This window comes from Panthera onca, chromosome A1 (genome assembly GCF_046562875.1).
Source record: "Panthera onca isolate mPanOnc1 chromosome A1, mPanOnc1 haplotype 2, whole genome shotgun sequence".
Classification (NCBI taxonomy): Eukaryota; Metazoa; Chordata; class Mammalia; order Carnivora; family Felidae; genus Panthera; species Panthera onca.
This window is the reverse complement of record NC_138339.1, coordinates 222344196-222371313: the sequence shown is the minus strand read 5'-3', so window position 1 is coordinate 222371313 and position 27118 is coordinate 222344196. Positions and strand designations below refer to the sequence as shown.

At 46.7% G+C, this 27118-nt stretch overlaps 1 long non-coding RNA gene across 2 annotated transcripts in view; it reads right to left on the bottom strand.

Moving 5' to 3' along the window:
- Positions 1–22754, bottom strand: part of LOC132682139 (uncharacterized) — an 89565-nt gene extending 66811 nt beyond the window's left edge. The window contains exons 1-4 of one of the 2 annotated variants that reach the window (XR_009611493.3): positions 22499–22754; positions 12157–13216; positions 4459–4552; positions 3636–3852 (exon numbers count right to left, since the gene is read on the bottom strand). This is a non-coding gene — a long non-coding RNA (uncharacterized LOC132682139). The remainder of the gene's footprint in view (positions 1–3635; positions 3853–4458; positions 4553–12156; positions 13217–22498) is intronic. The other variant, XR_009611490.3, reaches the window with a different exon arrangement.
- Between the last annotated feature and the right edge of the window lie 4364 nt (positions 22755–27118).

The following is a 27118-nucleotide window of genomic DNA, read 5'->3' as shown; positions in this document are numbered from 1 at the left end:
TCCATTTTATATAATAAAGTGTAGAATATCACATGCAATCGATTGACTATTATACTCAAAGTATGAAAACAGAACGGCCATATGGATACAGAGTGGTTGCCAGCCTATCGGCTGTTCACCCTTGTGATCATGTGGCCGTCTGGGGGCTGCGGCCGCTACCCAGAGTCACATGGGAGGGTCCCACTGCATATTGCTAGCCCAGGAAAACATCAAAATGCAAGATTCAAAGATTCAGTTTCTACTGAATGGGTATCTCTTTCTCACCATCATAAAGTCAAAAAATCGTAAGCCAGAACCATCATAGGTCAGGGACCTTCTATAATCATGAGAAACAACTGGAAAGTCCCAAAACAGGACAATGGTTAAGCAAACCATGGTATCAGCATCTGACAGAATACCCCAGAATTCTTAAAATTGGTGGACACTCTCCAAGGGCAGAGGTTCTATCTGTTTTGTTCACCGCTGTATTCCTACTGCCTGCAGTAGTGTTGAACTTTGTAGAGTTCAAAGGTCTGTCAGTTACCTCACTGAGTGAATGTTTGTGAAATGCATTTGTAATAAACAGTTCCATACACATGTCCACATATGTATACGTACGCCTCTGTGTATATATACGTATGTGGTGAGTCTATGTTGTACACATGTAAGACTTGTTGACATTGTGACAACTGTCAAACACAGGCAGGAAGACGGGGATGTTGACACCAGAGGAGGCTGTCCTGGACGGAGCACTCTTCTGACTTTCCTGTGACTCCTGTACCCCCGTCCTCTCACCTTTTCTTTTACCTTTCAAGTGGGCTGAATTTCCCTCCACTTTTTTTCCATAGTAATAGTTCTTCATGAGCACTCTGGTGTTTGTAAAATGTAAGAAGTTAATTAATAAAGACACGAGGCTACTTAAATATTTTAGGCTAGCGGTGATGGAGGGCAGCTGCTGTCTTGGCCTCAGAATCTATTGTGCTAAGACAATTTTGATTCGTAGTAGGTAAATATTTACATATAATAATGTTTCAATAACTAAGCCATCCGATGGGCTCAGAAAATGGTCCAGTTCAACTAAGATGCGAGACAAGCTTTCCCTCATAGTTCACATAACTTAAGTGGATGTGGCGGCACAAATTTATCGGAGTGAGTGCTATCGCCAGTGGATGAACTTTCGATACAAAAGAAATCCATGCGAGTGTTGTCAATCATAACTTCTTGATAGACAAAAAACTATTTCTGAGATAAAATTTGAACGAAACAGCTACAGTTTATGCAAGCCACAGCAGAGACGTGCGGAAGATGTTGAAAACCTTTGTCCTGGAAGCGTTTTGTCTTGGTGACCTGTTGTTACCTTTTCCCTGTTTGCAGTTTCACTAATTTCTTAGCCAGAGCCGAGACCTCAAAAGTACCCAACCCAACGTGTTATGCAAACTTTAGAATGAAAGTAAAATGAGGCGTTCAGCCTGGCATACGTTCCACGCTCCCTGCACATCCACATGTGTGCACGCGCACACACACACACGCACACACACCCCTTCCCAGGAAAGACTATGATGCTACGAGGCCAAGGGGTTGGGAGCCGTTTCTATCCTCCGCGTGGTTTCACGGGTTTGGCTTGACGATGGACATTTAAGATGGAAATTGGCTATCTCCCTGCAGCCCACTGAACACTGCAAAAAGCATGGGGAGCTTCTGCCTCTGAATGTGGCTCGTATCCTCATCGAAGCCTCCGTCCTCACAGTACAGTCTCTGGACCTTCCATTGCAATCACTTTTTATGAATCCGGGCTAAATAACAGATCCTCCATAACATGGTTCAACAAGTGTCTTTGAAAAAATGCAAAACCCTTGCCTTGTTCCCTAAGGTTGGGCTCTTGTCTACTATCCTGTTTCACGGCATGCCTCACTGCCTCTTGCAAGCCTCCAACTTTTTCCCTGCCACATGGCCTCCACACTTGCTGTTTGGGAATGTGCTTCCCTCAGCTACTTTCATCACGTACTTTCCTTTTAATTTTTTAAATTAATTCATTCATTTACTTTGAGAGAGAGAGAGCACGCGAGCTGGGGAAGGGCAGAGACAGAGGGAGAGAGAGGATCCCAAGCAGGCTCCACGCTGTCAGCGCAGAGCCCCGCACAGGGCTCCGTCCCATGAACTGTGAGATCCTGACCTGAGCCGAAATCCAGAGTCAGACGCTTAACCGACTGAGACACCCAGGTGCCCCTGCTTTCTGTTTCAAATGACACATCCCCTGAGAGGTCATCCCACTACCACTGCATCTACCCCCCATCAGATTCTAACACATCGATCTTTTTTTTCTTGGCACATCTAAGTCTTTAAATAGCTTTCCTATTGACTTATTTGGGTATCATCAGTCTTCCTTCACTAAAACTTAAATTTTGTGATGTCAACGACTATGTCTTGCTTACCACTCTATTTCCAGTGCTTAGCACATAGTAGGTACTTAAGAAAGAAAGAAAGAAAGAAAGAAAGAAAGAAAGAAAGAAAGAAAGAAAGAGAAAGAGAATTTCCCCCAATGTTGACACAGTGTGGAGCACACAAAGGCATGGGCTTAGCACTAATAATTTAGAGCACGCACGGTGGTAAATGAGAGAAAACCTCAGAGTCGACACATGGAGACAGAGGCAATTTTGGAAACCGTAAATAATTAGAAGCAGGATTTTTTTTTCAGGCAATAATGAAAAAAGTAGCCCCTCTAAACAAATAATGGATCAATTTAGAGGCAGCTGCACCACAGAAGTTTTATAGCATGTGTTAAGTCCCCAGTCACTGAGCTTCAGTTCCAAAAAAAGGACTCAAATGTTTGGAGAAATATCAGTAAAAGAGGCAGGACCCTTAGCTATGGGCCTAACCATGAGTCTATGAGGACCAGGCCAAAGTCTTCATGGGAGAAAGATCAAGTAGAATCGAGAATTAAACCACAGTTCCTTTATATTATGAGATGTTTCTCATCTCTAATATACAAAGGTCAGTGGTTGGTGCTAAGGATCAGGATGGGCTGAGTCTATGGGAAGAGGACAGAGTGACAAGTCAGCTCCACTTAGGGAGGGGCTGGGAAACTGGGACCAAAACAAGGGAGCAGACGTTTGTCATCATGATGATGCAAAAAGCGCATCTGGAGTAGGAAATACAACCTCCCAAGGACACATGGTCCAGTGGCCTCCAACCCACAACAAGGCATTCTCCAGACCCCGCACAGAGACACACTTTCCTGCTCTGACACCTTTGAATTTGCTGTTTCCTCTTCTTTGGAATGCCTTCTCCCACTTCTTATCTGGCAAACTCTCACTTGTTATTCAGAAGCCAACTCAAATGTCATCTCTATCGTGAGCTCACACGATGACGCTTCCCATGAGTGCCCCAAATCGAGCTGTGCCCCATGACATTCAGGTCTAGCTCATCGGCCTTGACGGTCCCGTAGAATGTGTTCTGGCACTCAACGATCATGGCACCTGTGCCTTACATGAGTCCTTGTGAGCAAGGGCAGCCGGGAGGATCTTGCCCGGGTCCTGTCTCTCTGAGTCCCCACTCTGGGCTCACAGGCTGGCATAGTGAGAAGCCAGAGCTGTCAGACCCACACTGTACTCATACCTTAGTCACTGACCTTCACGGTCAGAACGGACAATACTCACCACCTGATGTGAGGTCCAGGCCAAGCACCCAACATGTGACAGTCTTTTCCATTCTGGGCTCACATGGGTCATCAGCTGGTCTGTGGAAGTTGGCAATGGTGCTAAGTCTGCTACTCTTCCTGCCTGCCTCTGGGGCCTGTCTCTTTGACTCCCAAACAATGTTCTCCACTTCTGAGTGCTGGCCGTGGCCGTCTGCAAGTAGCTTCTCTCGGCCAGCCTGTCATGGAGACATGGGAGCTTACCATGGGAGTAGAACACGACACAGGTCGTGGGGGGACAGGATGGGAGGTTCCCGCTCTGCCAACCCATACCTGGGACTACTAACAACAGACCCAACCAATGGCCAGCAGAGACTCACCGCGTCAATGGGGCCACACAGAGGTGGGGGAGAGTAAATAAGCCAGACGATGATAAGACTGAGGTACAAAACTCTTCGAGTTAAAATACTACATAAATATTATGCATATTTCATTAAATATGAACATATTACAATAATCTTGAAATATTGCAAGGTTCTTCTTTCCCTCTGAGTTATGCTCTATGAAATACAGGAATATATGGTAGTCTCACCAAAAGCACACTTGTGTGGTACATATGTGACAGATGTAGTAGATATTTTAGACCTGTGAGGATTGCTGCTAGTGGGAAGTCCTTACATTTTACAGTCTGGGAGGTCTGGGTCTAAATCACGGTTCTGCGGCACTAATCATTCCGTATGACCTCAGACAAATCATTCCATCTCTCTGCCTGCGTTGTATCAGCTATAAACTGAGTTTGTGGACAGGGTTGTTAGGAGAATCGAATCAAAGTGATTGGCACCTACCTGGCCTTTTGTAGACATCGGGAATACTGTTTCTCAAATGCACCCTATTGTATTTCCCATGTTGATTCCCAAGCAAGGGTGAAGTTCATTCCACCTAGACCAAAGAAAGTCATAGAACAGCAACACGTAAATTAATCAGCAGAAACCTTCCATCAAGTAGGAAAAGAGGGTGATCTGACATTAAGAGGAGCTCTTTCCACCCAGAAGGGAAGCAGGAGGAAGTAGGAAGAGAGGAGAGAACAGGCATGAGTCAGCCCAAGCAGGGTCCCCACTTCTCTTTGTCCATTACCCTTCAAACAAATCTTAAGAGAGGATAGGGAGAGGACATGAGACTCCTAGAAGCTCTCTACAGGTTTGAGAAACTACTGGCACACTCATTGAGGTCAGGGCCCTCCTTCCTTGGGCGCTGGCTGGAAAACCCGAAAGCCTTTCACAGAAAGCCTGCGTTGGGATCCAGCGCATCCGGCGTGGCATGGGAGCAGGCAGAGAAGCACAGACAGAAGGAAAGCATACGAGCAGCCTCCCAGGGCCTCGCGTGATGGAGGCAGGTGGAGAGAACGTGATTGAAATTTACCAGCCTCCAGGGACCTCAACGACACTAAAAAGACCAAAAGATGAGGAAGAAGACAGGAACAGGAGGCTACAGACCCAGGGAGCTCCAGGCAGAGGCAGAGGTGGAGGCCCGGTCCATAGGTGTCCGCGGGAGCCCTCAGCAGGCACACATGCAGGGTGCCCAGTAGCAGCGAGGAGGACACATAGCTCAGGCGAGGCCAGCAAGGACCCAGGGACACCCTTGAGGACCCCTTTCCCCTGCCCGTGCTGTTACACGAGCTTCCCTTAGACGGTGGCAGCATTAGACGAACAGAAAGAGAACAGAAACGGGAAGAAACCCCAAAGGACCACTATTTTCTCAAAATGAACCATGTTAACATAAAAGAGGCTGCTTGAAATCACAGGACCAGAATTGCATTAAATCAGGAAATTAAAACATGCTCTCCCTCCTTCACCCACCCTTCTGCTATCAAGTGAGAAATGAGACCTCCAAAGAAAATAAGAACACGTTCCAACCCTTTGCAGATCTGAGTACTAATGAGCAAGCTTCAATGCCCACTATTTGCTTAATTGCTAGCATTATTACTACCACTCTATATTACTATATTTAGCCATCTTAACCTGTAAAGATTGCAGTTTCCAATAGTTCAAACTAATAGATATAAATTGCTATTTTATACACCAACATGTCTGAAGGTAGGACCTCGGGCAGGTCTGAGAGACCCACAGGTTTTGGTGTCCTCTCTGCCCAGAACACTTTTCTCTCTGTGCCCATCCCCACCTCCCACCCTTTTTCCACCTGGATCACCCAGGTCAGGAATGAGGAAATCAAGCGGTGTGCTTACCAGCTTACAGTAGTTTCAGACAATTAAAAAGAAGCGCCTTTAAAAAAAAAATATATATATATATACAGAAGAGCCTTTCCTAACAATTGTGGTACTTTTAACTAAGAAATAGCTCAGGGTGGAAACTGTTTCAAAATATAAGGCAAGTCACTGCCAACCCCCCTCTGAGGCCAGCATTTCAGTGCTTCCCATTTGATTTTCCACAGGTTTGAGGTGTGTGAGACAGAGTGGACCCTATACCTATAGGCTCTTACTGGACCATAATGGCAAATCCACAGAATCTATCTGAACAGATGAGCCTGTGCCCTTCCTAGGCTCTGCGTCTCCCTTCAGCTGAGAACAAGCTGGCCTAAGACTCCCTAGCTCCTGAACCCTTGTGACATCTCAGGGTTGGAAGGGGATTTGGCAGTCATGCAGCCACATCTCTGCCCACACACCTCCCTTGAGTAATGACACCGTCTCAGCTTGAGCACCTCCAGCAACAAAGAGCTCACATATTCTCCTTCCATTATTTGAGAACGTTCTTCCTTGTGTCAAATCGCAAGGGGACAATGGGCATCAATTACTAGCATGTGTTTTGGAGCCAGCTATAGATAAAAGGTCTAACCCTAGCTCTCCGTATTGCTAGCTGCGTGACCGTGGGCAAAGGCCTAAGTTCTTGTGCCTGAGTTTATCTTTTCCAAGGGTAAAGGGCAAAGGAGGACATGTGTGTGACTTCCTTCAGAGGGCTGTGGTGAGGACTGATAAAGGAACTCCTCGTAGACTATACCAGGTCCTGGGACACAGGATCCGCTCAATTATTGCCATGCACCCGTGTGTCACCGCTATTTTTGGCGTCGTTCCGCCTTCCAGTTCTGCCTTCTGCCTTCCAGGGTGGCAAAGCACAAATCTAATGACTTCTTCCACTGTAAATAGTTGAAGACCGCTGTCATGGGCTTCTGAGTCTAACACACCAGCTCCTTCAGTTGCATTCAGAAATCTTAGAGCTCTGTGCTTTCACCGCCAGTCCTTCCAGAGGGCTCTCCGCCCCAGTCTGCCCACCCGGGTCTTGGGCAGGGCAGTTCTCCAGTGAATCAGAGACTATTTTGTTTGCTCCCTACCTCCTCAGAGTCCACTCCATTTTTCTTTGGGCTTCTCTCACCCGGTCCGTTCCAGTCCCTACTCTACTGTTAGCTAGGATGAGGCACCTCGTGCTTGATGGGTGGTATGCATACCTGTCCATGGGCACACCTGTGGAGGCGGTGTGGTGTGGACTGCAGCAGGTGCTCAGGAACTGACTTTAAAGAGTGGCCAGTAGAAGCCCATAGATGCCTGTGATGCCTGTGTATAGGTTCCCCCTGAATGAAACGGGGTAGATTCTTTTTTCTTTTTTCAAGGTTTATTTATTTTTGAGAGAGAGAGAGAGACAGAGACAGACAGAGTGTGAGAGGGGGAGGGACAGACACATACACACACATACACACACACAGAATCCGAATCAGGCTTAGGCTCTGAGCTGTCAGCACAGAGCCCGACGCAGAGCTCGAACCCACAAACTGCAAGATCATGACCTGAGCCGAAGTCGGACACTTAACCAACTGAGCCACCCCCAGATGCCCCGAAACTGGGTAGATTCTTGAGATAACCTTCCCTTTCATCTTTGGACATGACCTCAGGTTCTGAAGGCAGGGCAAGTTTGTGAACAGCATCTGGGGAAGTTGGGTTCATTCTGGAAGAGGCCCGTGACTCCACGAGAAGACCCCAGCCTCTACTTCTGACCTGGGACCACAGAGGGAGCCTAAGAGACCCCAAAACAATGCTCACCACATGGCCACAGATGACCTCGGGCAATTTCATGATGAAACCCTTTGCTCTCCCCGTTCTGAGCAGAACAGAAGAGGACTAGCTTTGCACGAGCCAGAGGAGTTGTCCAGGGGCATCATCACACCCCTCCCTGATATTAGCAGCACCGTTAAAACGCAGACATATGCAGACATCTCTCTGTATGTATGTGTGTCCAAAGTGAACAAAGCTGTAAGATTTGGTCTCTGACTCAAGGCGATGTATCATTCACTGGAGCACAGTGTTGCTGCCTTTGATGACTGAAATACCAACTGTGACTGTGGTCAAATTTCACCAGGACTGAGGCTTGATTTAAGGAAATCCATCTAGGGCTTGTCTGAGTAAGTCTGCATTTTCCTCTTCCATCTCAGCCCTAAGACAAAGTACAACTGAAGAGAGTTCAGCCAAAGCCCATCAGGTGAAGGGGAAACTGGTATAGAATATCTGCCGGTGGTCCAGAAAGCAGACCAGAACTCACAAGAAGATCGTAGGGAAAGTTTTTAGTTAGTCATCCTTTACGGATTGACGTAAAAAAAAATATGTGGGGGGGGAGAGGTAGAAACCCTGAAGGTCTTATGAGATGTAGTCCCTGCCCACCTCCCTGACTTTACCTTGTATCCCCTCCCCATGCTCAGCACACCCAACCATGCTGGCCTTTGTCCTGTGCCTTTAACTCTCCAACTCTCCCCTGCCCCAGGGCCTTTGCAGTTGTCAGTCCCTTTCTAGAATGCTTTCCCCTTACCTCAACTTAACTTTCCCCTCCCCAGAAAGACTTTCCTTGACCAGCTTATACCAAGTCACCCTCACTTCCCCTCTTGTCTCTGTTCTTTCATCTGATTCCATTTTTCCACGGCACTTCTGAAACAAGATAAGCTGAAATTATCTTGTTTATTTGTTTGTTTATTGTCTGTCTTCCCTGACCAGAACACTATCCCCAGGAAAGTGGCAACTTTGTCTCGTACCCCAGTGCCTTGCACATAGAAGGCACTCAATAAATATTAAATGAATGAATAATACTATCACAGTCTTTTAGCATTCTTAATGGGAATGGAAAAAAAAAAAAGCCCTCCATGAATTCCAAGCATGGGGAGAAGAGGAAATAAAGCAGAAAATGGACGAATTGTTAACTGCCACATTAGCTTGAGATTGAAACAACTAGAAAAGCGAAAATCTGAATGCCTAATTATAAAATGCGAGCAAAGGCAGTTTTCAAATAGGAACAGGATTGTGTCCTCAGGAAGCAGATGGAGTCTAAAATGCCAAGGAAGGCTACTTCACACCCCCTCAAGACCTGTGCCCAGTTCCTTACTGGAAGGACAACGTGAGTTTTCAGCCCTTCCCAAGAACCCTTCGACCAGAAACACTTCAAATGGGAGTACAAAAGAATCAGAATCCTCGCCACATACAGAAATAAGAACATCTGTTCTCAGCATGAACCCTATTAGCTCCATCATTTGGCTTTCAAGGAAAAAAATGCACAATTATGATACGTGGGCACGATCGGTGGCAAGGTGGGTAAGCAACTGGCACTCAGAGCGGGCTGTGTGCTCAGGGCAAGCGTGGCTGCTGGGGGAGCACCGCACGCCAAGGGACACGAACACGGCAGCAGCAACGGCTGGGCTACCTGAAGTCGGCAGCCCCAGCTTCGAGAGGCAGAGGCCACTGTGGGGACTGGAAGAAAGGGAGGAGAGGGGAGAAGGAGGTGGGAGGAAAGAGGAGACGAAGCAGGGAAGGAGGAGAGAAAGGAGGAGGAGGGATGGGGGGGGGGGTGCAAGAGAGTAGCCGCATAGACCTGAGCCAAACAGGAGGGCACAGGGTGAGTCAGGGGCACAGAGGGAGAGATAGGATCCCCCTGTCTGGCAGGGGACAGGAATGGCAACGTCCCCACACTAAACCAAGATGGCCCGTGGTCGGCACCGCAGCCACACCACTTCCCAGGGCTGTGGCTTCAGGCACGTCACCTGACCATTTTGTGCCGTGGTTTTCCCGGTCGGTAAGACGTAGAAGGCATGGACCTACGGCACAGGGTCAAAGTGAGGGTACGAGAGCTCCTGTGTGTGAAGGCCTCCGAGCAGCACCGGACGCAGAGCGAGCCCTCAGAGAAGGTCTGCTGCCATTAGCGTTAGGATTACTGTCACCATCACCAGCATTTCGTAGGACTGCACTTAGGGCACAGTGAGCTCAGTGCTGGCATTACCCCCGAGTCACGGAGCACGTGCGTTCGGGTGAAGGGCTGGGCCTCAGCCGCTGTCTCTAGAATGTGGGCTCCTCATCAACTCAGAGGCAGGACTCTGCTACCTCCCTAAGACCCCTCGAGCTCACTGCTGCTCTGGTGAAAACAAGCCAGAAGCGGCGGAGGCTCTAACCATGTCTTGCTTTGTTATGCGGAAGGCCAGGAGCGGACCCTTTTCCTAGGCCCAGTTATTACAGACGGCGCTACGCACACCTAAGGAAGCAGGATTGCAATTGGATAGACATGGGTCCAAATCCCAGCTCCACTCTCAAGAGCCGCGAGCTTATTACAGAGACAAATGGCCTCGTGGCTGAGCCAGTGCCCTCTGCTAGAAACCAAGCCCAAGATGCCCCTTGGACTGCATGAAGGACTAAACGGGATCGTGTAGAGACTTCACAGCGTCTGGCACTTGGCAAACAGAAGCTCTTTGCATCACAAAAGACAACGGGGGTGTCCAACTTTGGCTCAGGCCATGCTCTCACGGTCCGGGAGTTTGAACCCCGTGTCGGGCTCTGTGCTGACAGCTGACAGCCTGGAGCCTGCTTCAGGTTCTGTGTCTCCCTCTCTCTCTGCCCCTCCCCCTCTCGTGCTCTGTCTCTCTCAAAAATAAATAAACATTTAAAAAATTAAAAAAAAGAAAAAGACAACATGTTTCCTGTGGAAGCTGAGCCTTGAGGCGATGGGCAAGGAAGACGGGAAGATAAACACAGAGAGGAGACAGGGAAGTGTCCAGCAGACGGCAGACCTGGAAGCAGAGACCAGAGGTGGCGGAGAGGGGACGGAGGCCACAGGCAGTGCCAGAGCAAGGCCAGCTCCAGGGAGACCAAGAATCCCATTCACCCAAGCACCCCGAGAGCCTCTCGGAATGACAGTATGGATGCTCCTGGCAGCCAAATGGAGCTTCAATCAAAGGTTAAGTCATGTACAGAATAATCTCTGTAAGAGGCCAGGGATTCATGGGCTATCTTTTAAAAGGATTCCTTACCAAGTTGTTCAAGCTTTATAAGGAGTGTGTAAAGGGGACTATGTTTCTAATATCCAAAACAAACAAACAAAAAACACAACACACTATGCAGAAACATTCATATTTTCATATTCAATGGACTCTAATAAAACTGAGGAGTTGTGGTTTATATTTATGTGAGATCTCTCATCTTGGAAGATGCCCTCCTGATATTTTAGCCACGTGGGTGTTGGCCTACGAAAAGCTGTTTAATCTTGGGCAAGTGGCCTAACTTCTCTGAGCCTCAATTTTTGCATCTGCAAAGGAAATCTAGCAGTAGAACCTACCTCCTGGGTGGCTGTAAAAATTAAATGAGATAATACATGTGAAGAGGTCAGCATGATGCCTAGCACATAGAACTCAATGTGAGCTCAACTCTGCATTCTAAGAACTTCGGTCCTGCACTCTGCCCTGCCCTCGTCTGGTTTTTTTTCATCTCTCACAGGATAGACCTCAACCAGCTGCAGGGACTTCCTCACAGGGGCCTGTTACGAATCCGCTTCTCCCCTCCCCCACGCAGAAGCTGCGTGGTGGCCCATCTTTGAAGTCTTCGCTCATAATGACATTTGATTCATGCACATTGTTTCACTCTACTGCATAGTACAACCACATCTGCTTTCATTTAAGAAACTCTTTTAAATCGCTTACCATTTGGTTAAACTGATATTCCCGAAACTTCCCAAAGCTTCTCCAGCAGCCTCCGTACCTAGCGCGCGATAAGGGCTCGGCAAATGGCGTGGTCTTGAACCACGGGTGTAGGAAAAAAAAAATGCCTGGCTAAAAAAGCTGGGAATTCGTATGCAAACGTGTCAAGAATGGGCACATGAGGATGGTGAGATTATGGCTGTTTTTTGTCCCAGTCTCCCAAGTATAGGGACAAATATTTTCTCTGATCTCGATCATGAAAACGTAATGCTGAGACACAAAGGTGCGTGTGTGCGACCCTTGCCTAGACACCACAGGGCGGAGGATCCCTTGGTTGCTGCCTGTGAGCACTGTTTGCAAAGCCCTTGCGGTGCTGGATCAGTGTTTCTTCCCTGGAAAAGAACAGGTGCCCGAAGTGCGACACATCACGTGCCACCCGAGTGTAAGGCCTCCAAGAACAATGGCCTCTCAAGTCAGAAGAAGACGCAAGCCCGCCTGCCCCAGGATACGGCAAGAGCCACACCCCGCGTCCCCCACCTGAGCCAAAGGCGATGAGCGCAGGACGCGCCGTGGCCCTGGCCTGCCCGCTGGACACCTACCAGAACTTGTGCTCTCCCTGGCTTCCGCCTCAGTCACCGGAAGGGAGCCCGCCACGACCAACGTGCTCGGCGCAATGGCCTGGCTCATCAGTGCTTCTCTGGCAGTTTCCAAACACAAAATAGTATTCCCAGGACTTGCGGCCAAGAAGCGGCTTATCCCGTATCCCTTCTCGGCCACAGGTGAGGAAAGAGAGCGTCAGGTCGGTGGGGTCCAATGCCGCAAGCCGCGATGTATTGGCTCCTAGAGATCACGGCTTCAGCTTAGTGACATCTGTAAGCCGAACATCCTCACCAAGTGTGTGTTTCATTCAACTGTTGGCCCTCCGGGTGCCGCGGGCTGGGTTGGCTTCCTGCTCGAAGCTGACAGCTCGTGCCGCCTCCCCCAGCCGCCAAGAGGCCTCCGCATCAGCCACTCGCAGGCACCGGCGACACAGCCTGATCCGCAGCTGGCTTCTGTAGCCCCTCACCAGCAGGTAATAGCGCCCCGCAAACCTTAGTCACCGCGCCCCTCCTCAGACCCCCACTGGCTAAAGGAAGATGTTGTCCCTTTTCTGTAAAGCACCGATTTCCTCTTTTTTCGGTTTTGTTTCCTGCTTGCATTAAAAGCCAACAAGGCAGATGGATGAGGAAAACAGCCTGGCAGACGGAGAGGATCCATCCCGGGCGTTCACTCCAGACAGCCAGCGGTGGGGCCGGGCCCCGTGCAGACAACTGTGTGGCCTCGGCCCAAGCCCCTGGCACCTGGAAGCCAGTGACGCGTGGTGCATGTGGTGAGGCCCAGGTCCCAGCTGCCAGGAGCCATGGCTTTGGATGCAAGAGACACAAGGTCCTCTGAATTCTGGTAGACCCTTTTCAGGACCGAGGACCACAGGATTCTTCTTCAGGTCTCCACAATGAACAAAAAGAAAAGAAAAGAAAAGAAAAAACAAGCAATCCAGAAAAAAAGGTTGATTTAGGGGGAAGGCGCTGGAGTTACACGGATACACATGGATTTATATCCAGTTCTAGCTGAGAGGTCCTGGGAAACTTGCTTGACCTCTCTGAGCTTTAGTTTTCTCATCTGAAAAAAAGTAGGGATAACTTTACAAATCTCATAGAATTTATGATAAGAACTAAATGAGACAATTCATGTAAACTCATCATATCTGATACCTAGCAGGGGCTTAATAAATGTTAGGTGTCATTAGCATTGCGTCATCATTTCAAACTTTTGAGTCAAGAAATGCACAAGGACAGGCCATATTTCAGATCACTTTTGTTGCCTCCCAACCTTTGCCTTATGCAATGACTTGCACGCAAAGAGCCCTTATCCCTTCCCCATCTTCCCTCCCCCACTCCCAACCCAATATCCCCATCCCCACCCTTGGTTCCCACAGCTGTCTGGACTAAGCTTAGAGAACATGCATGTCCTTGTCTTTTGTTCTTCCCCAGACAGCTTCTGAAGGGCCGGGGCTGTGCTCTTCCTAGGTCAGCAGCACCTTGAATGCTTCCCACATACTAGGTCCTCAACACAGTGCGTGCCGAGCGGAATCCTGGCCTTCGCTCCGGCAACTCGAAACGTGACCTATTGACTTCACAGGCTGAGATCTTTGAAGATTTTCAAAGCCTCAGAACCACTTCCCAGTCAGAGAAGTTCAAAGAATGAATTTATCGACCGGCTTATTCTGCTCTCAAAAGTCATTTACACTTCAGTCGGGAGAAGCCAGGGGAAAGGCTGTTCACTGGGGAGCTTTTGCCTCTTCACAGACTGTCTGATATTGGAGGAGAGGATCTTACCTCGGCCTGCACTTCGGAACATATGAACACCGTGAGCATAAAACTGGCCCTTCCTACGGGCACGTGGTCTACTCAATTCTTGCTCCCTACAGCAAGGGACCATGTGGCACCAGAACAGCAAAGCTGGCCTGCACCACTGACTTCCATGCGGAAAAGCTTAGTGCCCCATCCTGGGGCCTCAGTCTCCTTTCTATACTGACGTTTGGAATACTGGTATACCTGGGAGCCAAAACTTGCAAAGCTTAAGCCGGTATTTCTAGGGAGGCCTCAATCCCTACACTCGCTGCCTCTTTCCAGATTCTCTTTTTCCTTAGGGAGCTAGTCATAATTTTAAAGTGGAATTGGTGATTCCTGAAGGATAAGTAATACTATTAATGTCAACGAATGATGGTGCAAAGTCCTAAGACCCACGCGTGCACGTATACGCACGCGCGCGCACACACACACACACACACACACACACACACACACTAAACAAATAAGAGTTAAGAAAACCCTGTAGGCAGCACATTAATTGAGAAAGCCACATTATGTACAGGCTTTTTGAAAGAAGCCATTTACTGCACAGACCTAAAATTCCATGGCCTGTTCGGGGCTTCCAGATTGGATCCACATGACAGCACTGTTGTGCCAAACCAGCCAGAAGACAGATAGGGAGATGAGAGAGTCATAGGTCAGAACCCATAGAGACAGAAATAGAAAACGCCAGAACACCCACTTCTAGATTCTGATGGCATTGGTGACGGGCAGCCCACTGCAGACAGAGAAGCTGTCAATCACTTGTTGCTAAATGGGGAGGATCCAGCTCCCCCACCTTCCAGGCCACATAAAACTCTTAATTCTTTACCAGTTTTCCTGAGATTCACATAAAAACATTATCAAGTGACACTACAAAACTGAATACTTGCCGATCTTACAAACAAACTAGAAACTAGCCTCGGGGCTGCTCAGAAACGAGGACATTTGGGCAAGGCCAGGAGCTGCGGACTTAAGCAGGTGTGGGTCAGACCCCAGTACTGGAAATCAACAACTTGCCCCGGGGACTCTGCACTGGGAGGGACCCAAGTTCCCAGAAAGGGCAGTGCTGCTCCAGCCGGACAGCCCAGGCACTTTGCTCTCAATTATCCACCCTATGTGTAATTTCAGGAAAACTTCTTTTGTAAATTGCAGATTTTTTGACACTTAACTCAGGAAAAATGAGTTGTCCAACAGTGATTTCATGCCCAAGTAAACCTGTCATCTTCACTCGCAGCCTTTTTCTTCCCTACTTACAGAGAAAAAGGATCCAGACATTTTCCAAGAGAAAATAAACTCCCAAAGCTGAAAGATGGGAGTTTTCAAATTGCTTAAAATGCTGAACCTAAGAAGGGGGTTCTCAAGTTGGCAAAATGCTTCCCTCCCACATCTCTACTAAATCACCACCAACTCCAGAGGCTCTGACTCAAAGAATGTGTAAGCCTGAGCCTCATCTCATAAACACAGCATTTCCATGCCCCGTGTTCTAGATTCCTTGTTAGTGCGGTGCAACTCGGGGTCAGGGCAAATAAGGTAAGGAGACCATTCAAGTTCAACTTCTGAGGCTGTTTTTTTCTCTGCTGAAGTTTAGGTAGAGGCCAAGAGGGCCGTTTTCACTATTGTTTCAAACCAAACTGCTGACAAGTGAGAAGTATGAGCACTTGGCAGAATTTCAAACTTGAACAATAAGCAAACGGCACAGGGAGATTGTTTTGTGTTGCTTTTCTGTAGCTCTTCTTTTTTCTACCTTGTGATATTCCATAGAGCTGTGGGTACTTTGCCTGTGCCCACGCTCAGGACTTCAGCGGCCACCCTGGTGGCCCTCATAGCAGCCTGCTCAGGCGGGTTAACTCAAGGGGTACAGAAGCACTCGATGTAGGGGAGCACTGGCAGCCCAGGGGGCATGCCCAGGAACAGGTGTCCTCCTTCCTTCGGGGTGGGTCCACTGCTCACCCAGAACTGGAACAGATTATCGAAACTGTCAAGGCAGCCAAAGATAACTGAAAATCTTGCCTCAGTGGAAAGCATCAAGCAGATTCCAGAAGGGTTATCGCCCCTCTCCTCTTTAACCCCCATGTGTCTCCCAGTGTTTCAGATTCATATGGTTTGCCTCCACCTGCATTCACTCATTCACTCGATACCACACCCTCTCCCACACCTCCCTGGTCTGTTTCCCCCATGATCCAGATCTTTCCCAGTCCCCTCTTCTATCAAAACCCCTAGTTGTGTGTACTCTTTCCTCTGAGCTCTGGCATCACTCATTTCTGTTCATGTGCCAAGACTCCTTGGGGATATATGCACTCATTGGGTTCTTTCTAGAGAAGATATATTAGCCTGAGAAGTGATTTTAAGTATGGAAGACCAGGAATTGGCATTTTGAGGGACACAATTTAATCAGAAGTCTTTCAATGACAAGTAGAAGAAGGCCAGCTGAAATGAATTTGAACAAAGAAGGAGTTAATTGGCTTATGCGACAGGGAAGAGCAGGGGTAGAGTTGGCCTCAAGCCCAGCTGGAGAGGAACCTTGTCAGGACCTGCACTGACTCCCACCGCAGCTCTTGCCTGTGCATTGGCTCAGTTTTCATCTGATTCTCCACTTGGCAGGGGCCACGCTCATAGCTACAATCAAGAGAAATGACTTCTTGGAATCTTGGGGGAAGGACTCTGATTGGCTCAGCTTGAATCACATGCCCATGTCTGGGCCAATCACTGTGGCCAGGATATTTGACCAGTGTTTCTATTTTCTGTAGCCACACCCAGTGGCTTAAAAAAGGACACGTGTATTAAGTTATGTTTCTGTAGCTCATAAGTCCGGCAGAGGTCCCACCAGACTAAAACCAAGGTGTTGGAAGGATACATTCCTTTCTGTGGGCTCTAGGGGAGAATCCATTTTCTTGCTCATTCAGTCTGTTGCTAGAAATTATTCCCTGTGCTTGTCGGATTACAATCCCTGTCTCCTGTTTCCTTCCTCATCTGTGGACCATTTTCAGCTTCCAGAGGCCACCTGTAAGGCCCATGTGGTTACACTGGACTCATCTAGATAATCCAGGATAATCTCAGCATCCTAAAGTCCACAACCCTAATGCTATCTGCAAAGTCCCTTTTGCCATGTAATAGCAATGTATATTAAAGAGCCTACTCATATGTAGATGACAACGAATACCCAAAACATACCCAGGTTCTGAGAACAGAGCATCACCATCTTTTGGAAAAGGTGGGGGCAGCATTATTTACCTACCGCAGCCAGGTTTTGACCATGTATCCACCTGTATAGCCAGATCATGTGTTGGTGTGATTGATGGCTCCAATAAAACCATGTGGAAGGGGAAGGAAGATTAAGTCCCCTAGTGAAGAACAGGATGCTATTAGCAGGGGAGGAATAGGGGGAGGAGAGAGAAATGTCTGCTAAAGGCAGAATGAGCCTTATTACACATTTAAGTCACTGCTCAAAGGTGTTGGTGGGATTTTTGGTATGAATTTTAGTATTTCTAATAGCAAGTACCTAAAACATGTTTTCATGAATAAATGAATGGATGAGAGGAGAGGCAGAGAATTAATCTCTCACCAAGTTTACCCACCCTGAAGTGCTAGAACTTTGTTGGGCTTAACTATGAGAGACACAGAGGAAACAGAAACTACTCCTAGGAATTTGGCCCAGAGAATCATGCTCACATATGGCAACAGAAGAAAGCCAAGAAGGAAGGGGGGACTGGGATCTGGTCCAAGACTCATGTGCTCAAGTAGACCAGGGGCTGGAGCAGAGGAGGATTAGCCAGAGAGGCTAAATACAGCATCCATGGGATGTAGGATTCCGGACTGTTAGTTGAGTCATATTGGCTATGGTTCAAATTCCTATAACCAGCCACACAACCTTGGGTAGTCTGACCTTGGGTCAGAGTCATCTCCAGTGAAAAAAAGAGAGTAGGACTATCAAGGATGTCAGTGAAGTTGATTGCCACCAGCCCCCATCCCACATCCACACCCGACATCCATAAGCAACCACAGCACTCTGCAAATGAGCCCTGGCCATCCTCAGGATCCTCAAGGCAGCTCTCCAACAGCCACCACTAACTAGTCCAATCACAACATGTATTAAAACTCCTTGGCCATTTTCGAGTTAGATAATTTCTAAAGTGCTCTCCAGCTCTGACATTTAATATTCTACGATTCTAATATAGATCAGTTGCTAAGGACCAAGGGAGATCTGGACTCCCCACTTCAAACTCCTAAGGCTGGAGAGGGACAAAACTACCTGGTGGAAAAGGCAGACAAAACTGAACCTTCATGACTTAATCCCAGTAATCAACAACAGTTTCACTAGGAATTCAAATCAGAAAAAAAGTAAATCTTCCCGCTCACCAGAAGTCCTGACAAACCACCTGAGCACATTACAGATGCTTCACTGGGTGTTTCATGATCCTTGATGTGTAGGTAATTGCCTTGAGATTACATAGATAAGCAGTCTGGGATTGGGGCAGGAAGCAATGGTGCAGATAAACTGAGAAATGTTGTAGGTCTCTTCCCTAGAGTCCCTGAAATGAGGATTACCAAACAGGAAATTTAGGAGGGTGTGGTCTCTGGGTTAATACCTGTTGGGGAGGAAGAAAGTAGGATTGGCTGGAGGGTAATACTGGACTGTGGACATGGCAAAGGTCTTAGCACGGTGAGCTCTGGAGCTGGGCTGGACTTTCAGAGATGTCCCCAGTTGGGACAAGGGGGGTCAGACTTTTATCTGCCTCCATTTATCTAGCAATTATCTGATGGAAGCTGCCCCAGGCAGGGTACAGTCCTTGGGGGAGGAGGCAGTCTTCTAGAGGGCAGTTCCCAGAGAGGACTGACTGTGGAGCACACACAGAGCTGAGGGGATAGTTCAGCCTGGAATGAAGAGTTGCACGGAGCCTCACACATAAGAAAAGAAGCAAATCGGATCTCCTACCTGGATTGTCTCTTTAGGTAACCAGCAGTGCCCATTGATACTCCTTTATATTGTTGCATTCATATTTATTTATATTCATATTGGCACGGCAGAGACTGTCCTCTGTGCCTTATATAATCTGTAGCTTCTTCAAGCGTTGACCCATGGCCAACATTCTGCTTGCACTCAGCAAAATTATAAATAAATAAATAAATAAATAACCAAGAGTAGGACACATAACTGGTATGGAAGTTTCACTCTGGTAGAGAAATGTCATGAGTAAGTTTAATGTTAATTTTATAGAAAAAACATAGGTGGAAAAATTCTATTATCCATATAAGTTATGTAGACATAGTATATTAATTTTCTAGGGCTTCCATACAAAATACCCCAGACTGATGTGGCTTAAAAACCAGATGTTTGCTTTCTCACAGTTGTGGAGTCTGGGAGTCCAAGGTCAAGGTGTTGGTAGTTTTGGTTTCCCCTGAGGTCTCTCTCCTTGGTTTGCAGGTGGCCACCTTCTCACTGTGCCCTCTTGTTACTTTCCTTTGTGTGCGTTCATCTCTGACGTCCCTTCATCTTCTTAGAAGGACACCAGTTCTTATGGATTAGGATCCTACCCTTATAACCTCAGTTAACCTTAATTACCTCTTTAAAGGCCTCATCTCCAAATACAGTCACATAAGGGGGAAGGGCTTCACCGTATGAATTTGGGGAGAAAAAACTCAGTCCTTACATACAGTTTAGAAAAATCATTTTAACACACTCTGCCCATTAGTCAATGGATGAATGAATGGTAGAATGTAAAATTTATATAAAGAGGCCATTAAAAATACACTTTGAGATTTTTTGGTCTCCCTTTGTTTTTGCTTCATTGTAGGAATTCTATTGGTTGGATTCAGATTTGGAAAACATACAAAGTTCAAATTAAAAACAAAAAATCACCCACATTCCTATCTCCCATCAAAAAAATTAACATCTGACATATTTCCTTCCAGTCATTTTTCTCTGCTACACGAGAATTTCTTTTATGGATCCAATCATATTATATATATATCTTATATCTGTATTTTTCCTACATTTTATAATTTTATTGCTCCTCAATTAAAAAAAATTTTAGTGTTTATTTATTTTTGAGAAAGAGACAGAGCATGAGGGGAGCAGGGGCAGAGAGAGAGGGAGACACAGAATCCGAAGCAGGTTCCAGGCTCTGAGCTGTCAGCACAGCCCAACGTGGGGCCTGAACTCACGAACCATGAGACAGTGGCCTGAGCAGAAGTTGGACGCTTAACCGACTGAGCCACCTGGGCATCCCTATTGTTTCTCAATTTTAAAGGAAAGACAATACATCCACGGTCTAATTGTCTGATGCTTTATTTTATGAACTCCTACACCAACTATCTGCCTGTGAATATTTTCTTGAACATCTGGCTTCCTAAAACTTTTCCTTTTTATACCATTTCCTTCTCCTCCCTTGTCGTGCAAATTTTCAGCATTCTTTTAGGCCGATTTCAAGCCCCCTTGAGTAAAGTCTTCCCCAGCATGTCTGGGGCATAATAAGCTGGGCTTCCTTTGGATTAGTATCACATGCTTTCTATATTATTTGTTTAATCCTGTTCTTCTTATGGTAGATCTTGAACCACTGTCATGCTGTGTTTTTTGTTTTAAGCCTTTACTTCCCAAATGACTGCAAGCCTCTTGAGTACAAGGACAGCATCTTATATGCCTCATATGCTATGGACACTTGTTCTCACTGATCAATTGGCTGGTTGATTGATTAGCTTGCTGCTTTTGGTTTGCTGTTTTCTGAAAAATGAAGACTCGAGGCCCAGTTGTCTGTGGAAATAACTTTCCCCCTACTTATCCTTTGGAGGGCACTGGTTTGTGGCATTTCCGCAGCAGGACTAAATTGGATGTATTGTGTTCCTTTGTGCTATCCTGATTTTCCTGCTCTGTGTGCCTCGACAGCAGGATAGTTCTATTATGGTATATCTTATTGTGTTTTTATAATGGTTTAATTACTGTGTATGGGCTTCTAACTGAGAACTGGGGAGAGGGTAAATTCTCTAAATAAAATGTGCTATTATCAGTGACATTAATATGCTGCCAGGTTCAGCTGTGTCTCCATTGCAAAGACTCACATTAAAATTCAAAGTGTTGCCAAATATATGTTATAGGTAAAGAATCTATTTTAAATTCCTTTAGAGGGTGAATTAAGCTGCAGTCAAAACATGTCCCAGAAAGAGGAACTTTGATGTTCTGATGAGCTCTCTACTCTATGCCAGTCTATCCAAATATATTTTCTGTCTGTGCAGTAGAAAACAGCACGGTTCAATGCCCAGAGACATCTAGAAAGAAGGTATTCTTTATGCTTAATCTGGCCAAAAAGCCCCATAGATTATCATTACTAAAACCAAACTTATCAGTATTTAAAATGTACACAAAGGTGTATTTGGCTCATTAGAATGGGTGTAATACATTGCTATAAATGGCTAACAGACCAACCCCAAATGACTTTCAATATTTATTTATTTTTAATGTTTACATATTTATTTTTCAGAAAGAGAGACATAGAGCATGAGCAGGGGAGGGACAGAAAGAGAAGGAGACAGAGAATCCCAAGCAGGCTCCACACTGACAGCACACAGCCCCATGCGGGACCTGAACCCACAAACTGTGAGATCATGACCTGAACTGAAGTCAGATGCTTAACCAACTGAGCCACCCAGGTGCCCCACCAAAGGACTTTCAATATTTAAAACTGGGGTGGGGGAGAAAAGAGGGAAATGGGGGAAGGCAGGAGGAAAGCAGGCAGGCAGGCAGGCAGGCAGGCAGGCAGGAAGGCAGGAAGGCAGGAAGGCAGGAAGGCAGGCAGGCAGGCAGGAAGGAAGGGGCCCATATATATGCATATATCCATAATGTCAGAGAAATCTGCCATGTTGTTAGCTTTTCCTTTGAAACTTCATTAAATTTAAATTACAGGTCACATGAACCATAATAAGTACAATCAGCAAAGTGAAGGGCATCATTTTTTATATTGCTGCTTTGATACAACTATTATGGTGAAAGAATAATTTGTCATGTTTAAAAATCTTTCAGTTTTTATTTTATTTTTTTTATAATTTAAAAAAAAAATTTTAATGTTTTTATTTATTTTTGAGACAGAGAGAGACAGAGCATGAGCGGAGAAGGGGCAGAGAGAGACGGAGACACAGAATCCGAAGCAGGCTCCAGGCTCTGAGCTGTCAGCACAGAGCCCGACACGGGGCTCGAACTCACAGACTGTGAGATCGTGACCTGAGCTGAAGTCGGACGTTTAACCAACTGAGCCACCCAGGCGCCCCTCAGCTTTTATTTTAAACAATGAACGGGAAAGCGAATAACCTCGTCCCTCCCGACAGACCATCCATTCCATCACCTTTGAAACTCAGACTCCCACTCCCATTCAAAGACAGAGGAGTTTCAGGAAGGGGATAAGTGGGGCACACGTTACTGGCTTTAAAAAAGGATGCATCCGATGCCATCCTTTTGTGCAAGTCACAGTGGAATGCCATTTCTGGACCCTAGTCTGAATAGGAACGTTGAAATGATTGCTCTGATAATTTTGTGGAAAGAACAAAAAGTCATTTCACTTACCTGTATCCATGCTGAGAGTCATGTGTGCAGGAATTTTGCCAGTCAGTTGCTTCAGCCCTTTCCAGGTGCAGACATCAACCAGATGTTCCAGTGTTCCCATGGGGCAGGCCTACACGAGAGTGAGAGGAAGGTGACGATGCAGGGCAGCAGGAGTGAAGAAGAGAGAAAGCAGTGGCTTAGCAAGGGTGGCTGGGCCAGGGCCAGAGCAGCGTGTCTGTGCCTCGTCTCCCTAACCAGGAGCTGGAAGGAGGATAAACCCACAAGGAAAGAGGCCTGTGGTCCTGTCAGGGAGGGGTGATTAAAGTACTTGGCTGGGGTGCAAAATTTAAGGGGTGCCCCAAACTCAGCAATCGAGACAAACGTCTTTTTTTAGTAATGTTTTCTAGAAAAGCAAAATCAATGCAAAAACCCCGCAATAAACAGATTCTCAAACTTTTGGATGGATCCAGCCCTGCATTTATACTACCCTGCCTCATTGGTCTCATTCTAACTCCAGCCCTGGGTCTCCTGGTCCACCTTCAACAAATTTAAAGATAGTCTCTCAGTAAAGACATAAAATGAAAAACTCTGAAAGGTCATCTTTGCAGCGCTCACATAGACTGTCCTTGACTCTGTGCCTGAGGGAAAGGCCCCAATGGCCGAGAAAAGAGGTAGAAACAGAGACAAAAGACCTCAGTAAGAGTTAGCAGGAGATGAGAGAATGGGTAGACCCAAGGACCTAAGCACAGTTTCAAATCTGACTTAGGAAACAGAATGGATTGGTGCTGAATTAAGACTCCAGAAGCAAGAACGTGCGTTGTGGGGGAACCCTAGTCTTCCAGACTCTTAGAATATATGCATCTCTTACTGGGCTCAGTCCACACCTCAAATCACCTAGCTATTTGGGATTTTGCTAATCCCCCATGTCCTAGACCATATGATCAACAAACCTTTCCTGGGGAAAAAGTAATAATGAAAGGAAAGAGAAAGAAAACGAGGACAGGTGGAAAGTAAGTGTGGCTGCCTGTCACCACCGACACTAACTTGGAAATTAGGTAAGTAGTAAGTATTTAATACACAATGGATCAATATCAACAGCATTCAAAGCCAACCTTGAAGTGAAAATATATCTCAGGAGAGCAAGATTTAATTGTACCTCTAGTGTGTGTGAGTATGTGTGTGTGTGTGTGTGTGTGTGTGTGTGTGTGTGTAGCTTATGAATGACAAACATTCTCTTCTTGACCAAACTGTCTCTACTCAGGCTCCTCTGAGTAATTTGGGCTGGGTCTGACTTTTGAGCTTCCGTGTTCCTCTGTGCATTGTCCAGTTTTAGCAGGAGTCCTGAGAAGTCAGTTTAACCGGAACCCCCCCCACCCTCAATATCTGATCACCTCAATATCTGATTGTGTTCCTCATCGCCCACCGTTCCCCAGGTGACGTCTGATCATTTGGCCTGCCTTCAGCAAGAATCCTGTTAGGTCAGCCTACCCAGAAGCCCCCCCTGACTGCTGATGTTCCCTCTTAGTAATTTTCCATCCTCCAACCCCCAGCCCAGTCTTTGACTATAAATTCCCACTTGCCGAGTTGAGTCCAATGTCTCTCCCCCAGTGCTAGAACCCATTTCAGTGGTCCCCACACCCATTGCAAACACCCCTCGGGTAAAGTCTTTAACAAGCATCATTGAATAATTTTTTCCTTTGCATGAACCTGGGCTGGTCTGTATGGAAAAGACAGCTTTGCTGGAGGGCATCGAAAGAGGGAACGTTATTTCTTTACAACCTGTCGCACAGTAAGCAGGTAGAAAGCACTCATGGATCTAAATGACAAGTCTGGGCAAATAAATAAAAAAAGTTTTGTTTAGGTGACTTATATCTTAGATTTCTATTGTTATAGTAATAGGATTTTTGAAAAAAGTTACAAATATGTCAATAATAAGAAGGCTTGGTCAGCAATGGAAGCATAGGAGAAGGAGGTTAACAGGCAAACACAGGTGCAACCAATAAGAAACAGTGTCTTAGTCATTCTTTCTGCATAATAAGTAAACTAACCCATAAAAAATAAACTAACCCAAAACTTAACGGCCTAAAACAACACCTATGTTATCATGCTCATGGATTCTTTTTTTTTTTTTAAGGTTTATTCATTTTTGAGAGAGAGCGCATGAATGGGGGACAGGCAGAGAGAGAGGGGGACAGAGGATCCAAAGGGGTCTCTGTGCTAACAGCAGCAAGCCCGACGCGGGGCTCAAACTCACAAACCGTAAGATCATGACCTGAGCTGAAGTCAGATGCTCAACGGGCTGAACCACCCAGGCACCCCACGCTCATGGATTGTGTGGGTCAAGTATTTGGACTGAGCACAACAGGGACAGCTTGTCTTTGCTCCATGAGGTGCGGGACATCAGCTGGGAAGACCTGAACGTCGGGGCTGCCTCCACGGTCGGGAACTGGAATCGTCTGGAGGCTCCTTCTCGTACACTTTGCCTATAAGGAGGGTGAGGGTGGTTACATTTCTCATTGTTCTTGAAGAAAATGGCTGTTCTAAGCATCATTCTCTCCAGAAGACTGTTAGCGTGCATCAGTGTGGTGCCCCTTCCCAGGCCTGAGCGTCACATCCATCCAGTCAAGGACACAAGGCTTAGGCCAACCCCTGGCCCAAGTCAATTTGCCACCATCAATATCTCCCTGTGGGGCTGGCTGGAGACACCAGCTGACCTACCCCAACCATAAGCCTTGACATTGCTGGACACCATGTGAGTGATTTTTTTTTTTCCTTCCGAAACCAAGAATAAAGTGAAGGGGTAGAAATCAAAACAGAGGAGAGGAAGCCATGAATCAAAACTGAAACCTAAGGAAAAGGGACAGAGGCATTGCCTGGAAGAAAAAAGGCAGCAAAGAATAAACGAATAAAATGATGTCCCAGTGATGGGACAGCTCATGAAGTTTTTTCCGACACAGCCCATGGTGACCCACTCTGCACCACTGCTTTTAGCCTGTGGAACAGTCCCACCGCCAGCTGCCTCCATCGCACCTTCCTGACTTCAGACCGGAAGGTCCCAGCGAGGTGTGAACCTCGTGGATGGAGCACATCGCTCGTGCCATCAAACAACCCAGGAGCAGCCCCTGCAGGGTCTCCGGTCACTAGGTTTACTGCACAGCGACCCTTGCCCCGCTCCATAGGTGCATTATTTAGTTATCAAAGACGTACACAGGACTGACTCCATACTGGGCAGTGGCCTGAGTGCTTTGCGAATATTAGCTCAGTTAATCCTCGCAACCAGGCTGGGAGGAGGAGCATTATTGTTATTTGTATCTTCCAGATGAGGAAGCTGAGACAGATGAGATCATTTATTGTCCAGATGCACCCAGACAGGAGGCGGTAAGGCCAGGATTCAAACCCAAGCCAGCGGCTCCAGATTCCCTCCCTGCAGCCCACGGTCTGTCCTCCCCCTGCCCCACCCCAACCATCTGCCTCTTCTGTTCCTGCTTTTAAGTCCCAGAGCAGAACGCCCAGGGTCACTGTGGCAGTTTGCAAATCTTGCTAGGGGACTGGGAACTCTTTCTGCTGTGTTCTTAAGATTCCAGTCCTCATAGACGACCATGACCTCTGGTTGTGGGCATGTGGGTAAGATGGGGTGGGGGCAGGAGTAGGGCAGCCGGATAAAATACAGAATGCCTTGTTCAATTTGAATGACCAACAAATACCTTTCTTTAGTACAAGTTATGGGTCATGCAGTATTTGAAACATTCTTACACTAAAAAAAAATACGTTCGTTATTTACATTCTGATTTAACTGGGCATTTTGTATTTTTCTTTTCTAACTCTGGCAATCCCAAATGTGGGCTCCTGCGAATCTCTAAAATGCTGGGTGAGGACACAACTAGGAGGGCAGGTGGGCTCAGCATTGGGATGCAGGTGGTGGCCAGCGCTCTGGGGAACCTGGGGAGCTGACCCCTATGCTAAAAGAGTCAGTTTCCCCTGGCCCAGACAGAGGCGGTCCTCCGGCCACGACAGAGCACAGGACAAAAATCAAAGTGAGCTCCCACGTCCCACCGTGCTGTTCCATAGGCTTGTGCCTTACCCTTTGCGAGCAGCTCCCGTGCCCCACAGCTGCGTATTTTGAAAAATGTCAGGCCTGCGGCAAAGTTGCCATAATAATACAACAGATATTCATTTTGTCACATCTCCACATACATGTGCACGCGTGTGCACAGAAGCACATGTGTGTGTTCATCTGTTTGAGGAACCATTTGAGAGTTTGTGGCAGATGTTGAGACAGTTCATCCCTAAATACTTCAGCGTGTACCTCCTAGGAACAAGGGCATTCTCCTACGTAGCCACAACACCATGACCACACTCAGGAAATGTACCATTAACACCATTCCATTAGCTTATATAAAGTCCACACTCAAATTCCTCCCATTGTCCCAATAACGTGTGTGTGTGTTTATACGTACACAACTATATGTACACAAATATACATATACATAATGTCACATTAATATATAATATGCCACATATATTTGTGTATTTAAACACTATATATTTGTGTATATGCATTGGTGTGTGTATATATATACACACATATGCATGACGTATAGGTACACGCAATTGGAGGAATTTGCATATGGACTTTGTATA